The sequence below is a fragment of the Saccostrea echinata genome, unplaced genomic scaffold (genome assembly GCF_033153115.1).
Source record: "Saccostrea echinata isolate AGI-Se365-2 ecotype Australia unplaced genomic scaffold, CSIRO_AGI_Sech_v1 ptg000066l, whole genome shotgun sequence".
Taxonomy (NCBI): domain Eukaryota; kingdom Metazoa; phylum Mollusca; class Bivalvia; order Ostreida; family Ostreidae; genus Saccostrea; species Saccostrea echinata.
The window spans coordinates 500,756-511,586 of NW_026889815.1; positions in this window are offsets into that span (position 1 = coordinate 500,756).

Here is a 10,831-nt window from a genome sequence, read left to right on the forward strand (position 1 = left end):
CATACAAAGATTCCATTTCCGGTTTGCTCGTACTCATCAGAACATTGCAGATGTATTCGTCTTTCAATACCAATACCGTCTCATCTCTCCACACTGTCTGTAGACATCTTGCTGGTGAATGGGATACCACAATCTGTTTTTGTCAAATATCAACAATTTAATCTGAATGTGTGATACCCAAAAAATATATATTTTATTTTCAAATACAGTCAAGCCTCGTTATCTCGAACTCAATGGGGCCGAGAAAAAAATTGCGAGATATCCGAGGATGAGATATCCACTGTAAAATACTTAGAGAAAACAGGCTTGGGACTTCCAAATCATTTCGAAATATCCATGGTATTCGAGATATCAGTGTTTGAGGTACCGAAATTCAAATGTATTTTCTTTTTTCCTTTGCTCTCAAAATATCAATCAAAACTAGAACTGTCCAAAAGGGACAAATACCCCCCGCTGGGTTTTTATGAGAAGGTACCAAATCACTAATGTTTTCTAGATCTGATAGGTGTTCACAATTTGCTTAAACATTAGAGTGAAAATTTAATTACTCATTATATTTTTTTATGAATGAAACTAATGTGCAGCCTAATAAAACATCAATACTAATAATTGCAGTGTTTTTTATTACATTGAAAAAATAGTTTGCAACTATCTGTCATCTTTGTGAGACATGACACTCTGGAAATTGATTGTTGAAAAAAAAAATATCATAATTAATTATACAAAGTCAAATTGATCTTAATACCTTTATATCAAACTCATTTTAAAAATGAAAGGCTGGTTTCAGTAACTATGTATTTTGACAGACATAAATTAAGAGGCTTAGACAACAGAGATCTTTATTTCTTTCTGCCCAATTCCCAGGAGATATAGATAAGACCTGCTTGATCAGAGATGCCCTAACAGCTTCCCACACTGAACTCATTAATTAATCTTTAACTGGATGCATGTCCACTCATTACTCCAAAGGGACAAATAGATTTACACTATCTGCTGTGTAATGTTAAAACTGTTTTTAATATTTTGTGATTTTTTTTAGTTCTAATGAGTAGTTTTAAGCTGTAGTTCACATTTTTGTACAGATGTTCAAGATTCTATGTCTCAAATCTTAGACATGAAGTCAATAAAAATGAAAAAAAAAAACACTTGTAAAATGCAGAAAAATTATCAAATAATGTTGAAAATACCAGGTGCACATCTTCATATGGTAAATAATAAGTGTACAAATTTTCATACAAATCTATGCAAAAGTCTCTTGGAACAGATCTGGACAAAACCACATAATAAAAATGAAAAAACACCTGTAAAATGCAAAAAAAAAAAAAAAAAAAAAAAAAAAAAAAAAAAAAAAAAAATCCAATCATGATGAAAATTATAGGTGCACACCTTCATATGGCGAATAATAAGTGTGCAAATTTTCAGACAAATCCTTGCAACGGTTTCCAAGAAATGGTCCGGACAAAATCTCGTCTACAGACAGACAGACGGACATGCTGATTCCAATATACCCCCCCCCCCTAAACTTCGTTTGCGGGGGGTATAATAACCAATGAGGAACTCTTCCGAACTTACATCATTTGAAGCTTCTTTAAATTTTACCTTGACGAACACTACATCATACAAAAGACATTTAGAAAGCTTTCTCGAAATTATTAGAAATTGATAATGATGTAAACTTACCTGATATCTGACACGATGATATACGTCCGATATTTCTACATTTTTCCTTAATTCCACAGACCTTTCCATGACAGGATCCAGGCAAGTCCTATAAAAATGTATCGAATTGAGTGTTTTCAGTAATAATCGTAGCATGTGATTAGCACATCTGCTTCAATCGTATAACCACTGTTTAAAAAAAAGAGCATCTATTTAATACATAGAAAATAACCCATACCTTTTTCCATGTCACACCTTCTGATACAGGGTGCGATATGGAAAAGGACATATTGTATTGTTTATTACGTACTTATTAATAGCATACATCACACATCTACTGGAGCAAATAAAAAATAATCACGGACTATTACGTGTATATCAAATACTAATTACTTCAAATGAAATACAATTTTTTTTACAGAGAATGTGAACGAAAAAAAGATGTGTTATCACAAGAAGTGTTTTTATTTTTTTTTTCATGGGCCACATCGCTCACCTGGGCACATTGGCAAGGCAAAAGCACAAATCAGTTCAGTATTGAAAAGATTACGGGGGGGGGGGGGGCTTGAATTTTAAATTACCTGATGATGCTTCCATGTCAATATAACAAATGGCTTTGTTGTACTTGAGAAGATTTTAAAAAATTTCCCATATATTCCTTTGTAAAAATTTGATCCCCCATTGTGGCTCCTCCCTATCCCAGGGGTCATCATTTGAACAAACTTATATCTACACTACCTGAGGATGCTTCCATATCAATATGAGTAAACATGATTTTCAGTTCTTGAGAAGAAGATATTTTCCTATATGTTCCTATGCAAAATTTTCATTCCCCATTATGGCCCATCCCTATCCCCTAGGGTCATCATTTTAACAAATTTGAATCTACACTACCTGATGCATCCATATCAAAATGACTAATCATGGCTTTGCAGTTCTTCATCAGAAGATATCTTCCTATATATTTCTATTTCAGACTTTTATCCTCCATTGTGGCCCCACCCTACCTCAGGGGTTCATGATTTTAACAAACTTGAATCTACACTACCTGAGGATACTTCCACATAAATAAGATCAATCAGGGCTTTGCTGTTCCTGAGAAGATTTTTAAAGATTTTTCCTATATATTTCTATGTAAAACTTATCCTCCATTGTGGCCCCACCCTACCCCCAGAGGTCATGATTTGGACAAACTTTAATCTACACTACCTCAGGATGCTTCCATATAAATATGACCAATTAGGGCGCTGCTGTTATCGAGAAGAAGATTTTTAAAGATTTTTCCTATATATTTCTATTTCAGACCTTTATCCTCCATTGTGGCCCCACCCTACTTCAGGGGGTCATGATTTGAACAAACTTGAATCTACACTACCTGAGGATGCTTCCATATAAATATGACTAATAATGGCTTTGCTGTTATTGAGAAGATTTTTAAAGATTTTTCCTATATATTTCTATGTAAAACTTTGATCCTCCATTGTGGCCCCGCCCTACCCCCGGGGGTCATGATTTGGACAAACTTGAATCTACACTACCTGAGGATGCTTCCATATAAATATGACTCATCATGGCTTTGCTGTTCTTGAGAAGAAGATATTTAAATGTTTTTCCTATATATTTCTATGTAAAACTTTGATCCTCCACTGTGGCCCTGCCCTACCCCCGGGAGTCATGATTTGAACAAACTTGAATCTACACTACCTGAGGATGCTTTCACATGAGTTTCATCTTCCCTGGCTTTGTGGTTCTTCAGAAGAAGATTTTAAAAGATGCTGTTAATTTTTCACTAATTCTATATTATCTCCCTTTGGAAGAGGGCGTGGCCCTTCATTTGAACAAACTTGAATCCCCTTCACCCAAGGATACTTTGTGGCAAATTTGGTTGATAGCCCTCTACCAAAATTGTGAAATTCATGGCCCCAGGGTCAGGGGTTCTGGTGCTAGGGCGGGGCTATGTAGATCATATAGTGAAAGTGCATTATTTCTTTGAAAATCTTCTTCTTTACTCCTTCGTATTATTTAAACAAAATAAATACATAGTTATGATAAGCAAGAGTGACTCCACCAAAATTGTGAAATTTATAGCCCCAGGGTCAAGGGTTCTGGTGCTAGGGCGGGGCTATATTGATTATATAGTGAAAGTTCATTATTTTTTTGAAAATCTTCTTCTCGACTCCTGGGTATTATTTAAACAAATTAAATACATAGTTATGATAAGCAAGAGTGACTTTACCAAAATTGTGAAATTCATAGCCCCAAGGCCAGGGGTTCTAGTGCTAGGCCGGGGCTATATAGATCATATAGTGAAAGTGCATTATTTCTTTGAAAATATTCTTTTCTACTCCTGGGTATGATTTAACAAATTAAATACATAGTAATGATAAGCAAGGATGCCTCTTCCGAAATTGTGAATTTCATGGCCCCTGGATCAGGCCCTAGGGTTCTGGTGTTATGGTGGGGCTCTATTTATGATATACTGAAAATGCATTTATGCTTTAAAAATCTTTTTCTCTGCTCCTGGATATCATTTAAACAAACCAAGTACATGATAAGCAAGGATGTCTCTTCCAAAATTGTGAAATTCATGGCCCTAGGGTCACGGTTTTTGGTGTTAGGGCGGTGCTAAATAGATCCTATAGTGAAGGTGAATTATTTCTTTGAAAATCTTCTCCTCTGTCCCTGGGTATTATTTAAACAAATTAAGTACATAGTTATGATAAGCAAGGATGCCTCTTCCAAAATTGTGAATTTCATGGCCCCAGGGTCAAAGGTTCTGGTGAAAAGGGGGGGGGGGTATTGATTATATAGAGAAAAAGCAAAATTTTCTTTGAAAATATTCTTTTCTGCTTCTGGTTAAAAAGCAAAGAAGCTAAGTGTATAGTTATGATGAGCAAGAGTGCTTCTTCCAGGGTAGTGAATTGCATGACCCCTGGATGTAAGATGTACTGGTGTAAGGGTGGGGCTCTTGATAATATACTGAAAATGCATTAATTCTATTAAATAATCCTGTCTGCTCCTTAGTGTTAAGCAGATAAACAAAGTGATTACTTATGATGAGCAAACTTCTGGTCCCAGGGTGAGAGGCTCTGGTGTTTCTCGGTGAGGAGGGGGGCTCTATTGATAATATATTGAATCTGTAATAAAAATGCATATTTTCTTTAAAATTTTTCGCTGCACCTGGGCATACCAGAGGTAAAAAGAGTAAAAGTTTTAATAAGGAAGGGTATTCTTACCAGATTTTTGAACATCTGAACCATTTGGTCAAGTGTTCTGGTCCTGGCCAGGGATCTATTAATTTGTATTCTACTGAGAGGAGTTATTCCCCTTTGCCATTTACTTTTGATAATTAGTCACCGTAAATAATGTACTTGAAAGCTTAATGAATAAGAAAATTATGCAAGAATTTTTATTGTTTTAATACAAAAAGTACTTTCATAGTTTTAATGATCAGGTAGACTTGTAAGTAATAGATACACAAGCATTCTGAGAGTATTGCATTAGCAATACTAGTTCCCTACCGGCAAGTGTAATCTGTTTCCCGTTAAAAATTGAAAATGCCATAATTCCATTAAAAATCATTCAAGCAGAACGAAATGCAAACTTGATCTATAAGTAATCAAGGTTAAGTCACACACCAAAAATCAGCTCAATATCTGCAAGCGTTTAGAAAAAAATCGCGGAAAACCCTTAAAAATTGAAAAGGTCGTAATTCCGTCAAAAATCAATGAAGCGGAACGAAATGCAAACTTGATCTGTAACTCATCAAGATACATTCACATACCAAAAATCAGCTCAATATCTGCAAGCGTTTGGAAAAAAAGTGCGGAAAACCAAGTGGGACAGACTGACAGACGGACAGACTCAGAGGAAACCTATAGTCCCCTCCGGTTTCACCGGTAGGGGACTAATAAAAATGAGACAAAAATAACTTGTCTTATTAAATGTTCATCAAAAACCAAGAGAGGCCACAGAAGAGAGTTTAACAAGGAATTAAAATAGTACAGAAGTACTGATAGTTTTTTAATATAATGTATAGTGATGAAATATATGGAGATCACGAACAGTATTCAAGCTCAAAAGTCCATTATACAATACAAAATAGGAGCAGAGCAAACACGGACCTCCAAACATCAGAGGTGGGATCAGGTGCCATGGAGGAGTGAGCATCCCCTGCCGACCGGTCACACCCGCCGTGTGCTCCTTGTCATGATCGGGAAATAACGGAAAAATCCGTCGACAATTCAGTGTGTAAATAATGGCCTAACAATTAGTATGAAAAACGTCAGTCAGCATTTGACTCAATGATAAATTGTATTTGCTGACAAGGTCATTGTATCGACCATAGAACTTACGAAATGATGACTTTAGACGAGACAGCTGTTATCCTTGTTTCATCAACTTATTTGTCAATAATTTACCTCGTTTTAGAAAATGTACATACGTAGAGCATGCTCTTGCGTATCGAATCAACTGAGAGATATATATCCCGTATACAGGTGATGAAGGTATATTGCTGCATAAGTAAGGGAAGTTGACGATTGAAAAGTTAAAGTCATCGCGTTTATCATAAAGCTTGGTTGTTAGATTACCATTAACGTCTTTTTCAAGTAAAATATCCAAATATGAAACAGATGTGTCGGACTCTGTGGTATCTTTTATCTCAAGTTCACCAGGATATATCGTATCGACATAAGAATGAAAATAGCCATTGTTTATTGACAATACGTCGTCGATATATCTAAATGTCGAGTTGAACGCCACAGCAAGTGATTTCTTCTTTTCCCGTACAAGTTTTTGGACAAATTCTGCTTCATATGAATACAAAAAAAAGTCTGCTAATAACGGGGCGCAATTGGTACCCATAGAAATTCCAATAGATTGTTGGAAGACCTGGTCTCCAAAAACCACATAGATATTGTCAATCAGAAACTCAAGCATCTTTTTCATGTCAACTTCAGAGTACTTGTGTGTACAATCAGAATGTTTTTTAACAAAATAATTTTGCAAATGACCAATGACAAGGTAAGTATATTTACGAGTTCCATTTTTTTATTGAAAAAGCAGCTGTCAATGATATCAAAAAGCCTGGACTTTAATTTATCGTGGGGAATGGTTGTGTATAAAGTTGAAAAGTCGTAAGTTTTTAAGCTGTTGATTTTGGTAAAATCTTGTGATTTCAAATTTTCCAAAAGTTCCTTGGAATTTTTAAGTATCCACATCTGATTTACACCACTTCTCGAATATATTGTTGCACAGTACTCTTGAGGTTTCTCCTTCACCACTGTTAATATCTTAGTGAGGAGTAAAGATAGAGGCTTGGTTGAACATTTACTGGAACCCGCTATGTATCTTTGTTTGTAAGGATTTTTATGAAGTTTCGGAATCCAATATAAATATGGTAATTCGAATTCATTTTGATTGTTTGGAATATTAAAAATATTCAAAACTGACATATGATTTTGAAGAATTTCTTCCTTAGAAAGGGAACTATGAGTATAAGTTGGATTACCACTTGTAGAGTTAAATTCAAGTTCCTCTAAAATACATTTAATATAATGAGCCTTACAAACAAAGACAATGTTGTTACCTGCTTTGTCAGCAGGAACCAGTACGTACTGATCATGTAATCTATCTAATTCTATTTTCACTTCTGGGTTATTGAATACAGAAGGATAGATGGTTTTCATATTGCCTCTCAATCTTTTAATGCATGATTTTAACATACATCTGATACATTTAATCCATCCTGACAAAGTGTCAAGGTCTTCTTTTTCATGTCTGGCCCATCGCCTGGCGTAGTCCTCTACAGAATCCATAATATTTATGAAATTCTTACGCCAGTTGAAGGATCTGGGTTCCCTAAATTTAGGACCTTTTAAAATTAGTGATCTAAGATCCTCATTATTAACTATATTTACGTCACCAGTAATAACGTGCCCATGATAGTGATAAATGGGGAACAGATTAGAACCTAATTTATGAACTGTTAATGGATACAAGACGATCCTGATCACCCTATTTTTCTTGCTTTTGGGCAACAAAGCTTCACCTCTCAGTTCATTTTATACTCTATGGATCCTCTAAATTGTTGTATTATCCTCAGGTGACCGTTAAGGCCCTTGGGCCGCTTGTTTTTATTTTAGGTTTAATCTGCAAGAGTTGTGATGTACGAGTATATCCGTATCAGCCCTGCAGGATCCACATCAGCGCTGGAAGATAATACGGCTACTGTGACAGGTATATTGCACAGAAAAAACAAATCTGTATTTATTAGAAAGTATGTAATTAGCATATATTCATAAACATGTGATACATAGATCTCCCATTTCAATATACATCAGTTTTAAGTGTGAAATATTTGAAATACTGAGCATGCAGATGTAATTAAAATTATAATGATTTTACTTAAGCCAGTTTATCAATATCTTTAGTCGCAACAATGATCAACATATTAATGGAATGGCATACATTTTATCCCAATAAACAAGCTATTAAAAGCTAAGTTTTAAAAAAATATATTTCCTATGATCACTATTCATTTCTTAGAAAATGTTTTATGTTTTTGCTGAGAAAGCATACTTCCGACTTTCATCGATCAAGGAAAGCCTCTCCATTTTTTTTTTACAGTTTCTCTTTGTCATCTTCAGTTCAAACAATATGTTTTCTCCGGGCCTTCTGATAGGCTTGATCTGACTGACATATCGGGAGTATAAAAAAACCAAAAACCTGGACCTCCTCAGTTAGGACACCAGGATTCCCCTGTTAGCCAATGAAATACTAATTAACTAAATTATATGAAATATACTCATTTCATATATTTTCCTTTAATATGATTATACAACCTATATTAGTTCGTTAGAAGTTCATTCCAAAACTCCATATAATTCCCAAATCAATTCAAAAATTAATTTTTTCACTGGAAACTACCTTTCATTTTAATCCGTGGTGTCTGATAGAGAGATATTTTTTAATTATTTAATTTTGTTTGTATTTTAGCCTCTGATTGGTTAATATCCAAAAAGGAACGCAAATTAATTCTGTATAACCTGGTTTGGTATGGGGACACACCCCCCTGACAACCAGCTGAATCATCTGTATCTATGCAATCCTCTCATTTCCAGTCCTCGGGATTCATGGAAAATTCCAGATTTAATAAATGTACCTTTAACTTAACAATAATTCGATCTTACCACATGTAAGCAAACAACAAGGCTGCCGCTAGACCTATGCATCAGTTTTTACCTCCCCTCGCTTCCCATCACTTCCGTTACTACGGTTGTATTATTGAGCGGCAAATTTGAACTAATAAAAAGCAACGAAATTTTACACCCTTAGTTATTTAATGATTTTAAAATTAAATTATAAGGAATGACTCTAATTCTTGGCCAAATTATTCGAGTATAACCTGGTTTGGGTCAGTTTACGCTGTTTTATAATCCGCTTCGCGGATTATAAAGCGTAAACTGACCCAAACCAGGTTATACTCGAATAATTTGGCCAAGAATTAGCGTCATTCCTTAATAAATGTATTAATTAACAAGTGTTTTGGTTTCTTTTACGAATTAGTGATAGGATATTTTTCCATTCTGTTACAGTGTAATGCAGCTGCTCTCACATTTATATTAATGTGGCGAACAAGGGTTGAAGGTATTTACGTAGTTGTCTTGCAAGTAAACTACACAAACTTAAATATATATGGAACACAAAATACGAACAGCAAGTAATGCTATTCTCAGAATCATATATTCTAAAAAAACAAAAAAAAAACAATAAGAAATATCGTTTTCATTACCTTTCATGTATATTCAACAGCTATTCGATGTATAATTTCTAAAACGAGGTAAATTATTGACGAACAAGTTCATGAAACAAGAATATCACCAGTCTCGTTTAAAGTCATCATTTCCTACGTTCTATGGTCGATACAATGACCTAGTCAGCAAATACAATTTATCATTGAGTCAAATGCTGACTGACGTTTTTCATACTAATTGTTAGGCCATTATTTACACACTGAATTGTCGTTTCCGTTATTTCCTGATCATGACAAGGAGCACACGGCGGGTGTGACCAGTCGGCAGGGGATGCTCACTCCTCCATGGCACCTGATCGCACCTCTAATGTTTTGAAGGTCCGTGTTTGCTCTGCTCCTATTTTGTATTGTTTAATGGACTTTTGAGCTTGAATACTGTTCGTTATCTCCATGAATTTCATTAGTATAATTACCTCCTCCCAATCTTTTCTGTCACTATAGATCCAGGCAGCACTCTCTATAAATCTCTCCGGTGCAGTAGTCTTGCTTTCATAGTTAAGTTCACAGTAATTAGCCCCTTTATAATAATTAAGCGACTTACATCAAATAGTTTCGATACACTCCTCCATACAGTCTAAAATGCTATACTCAGCATAGGAGTTTATCAGAAGTCTATCCACTCTATATCCATATTGTAACCTAGAGTAGCCCGTTACTAAGTGTCCCTTAGATTATGAAGCTATTCGTAACAAAATGAATAAGCCTACCATACGTGCTAAATAAGACTTCTCTGCCCGCATTGTAATTGACAACAAAGTTAAAGAGAAATGGTAGGATAAAAATTGATTTTTTTCCTTCAATACGAACGTATATTTTGCAGACTGTTGTTTCTTTTTTTATTAATAATGTAGTGGTTTTTAAGGGTGTTAATTTCTTCGCACTTTTTTAATGGCAAACTATCTTAAATGTTTTGAAATCGATTCGACTGCATTCTTTTAAACCATCTGAGTGATTTTGTCCTTTTTTTTTTAAAGGAGAAAAGAATGAACCTCCTCTATTCTAGATTAAATCTCGTAATATTGATTCGACACATCGATTGCTTAAAGCAAACAGTTTTCTTTCAGTAGAATGAAATTGAAAAGTAAAGTTTGAGAGTATATACTTAAGCAATATCTTATACACTATACTGTACCAAGCAATATCTTATACACTATAGCGCCGCCCGCGTGGCGCAGTGGTTAGAGCGTTTGCTCTTGATTGATTGTATGTTGTTTAACGTCCCTCTTGAGAATTTTTCACTCATATGGAGACGCCACCACCTGCCGGTGGAGAGCTGAAAATTTTGTCCTATACTCAGCACTTACGGCCATTGAGCAGTGAGGGATCTTTTTCGTGCCAGCACCTTACTGCGACACT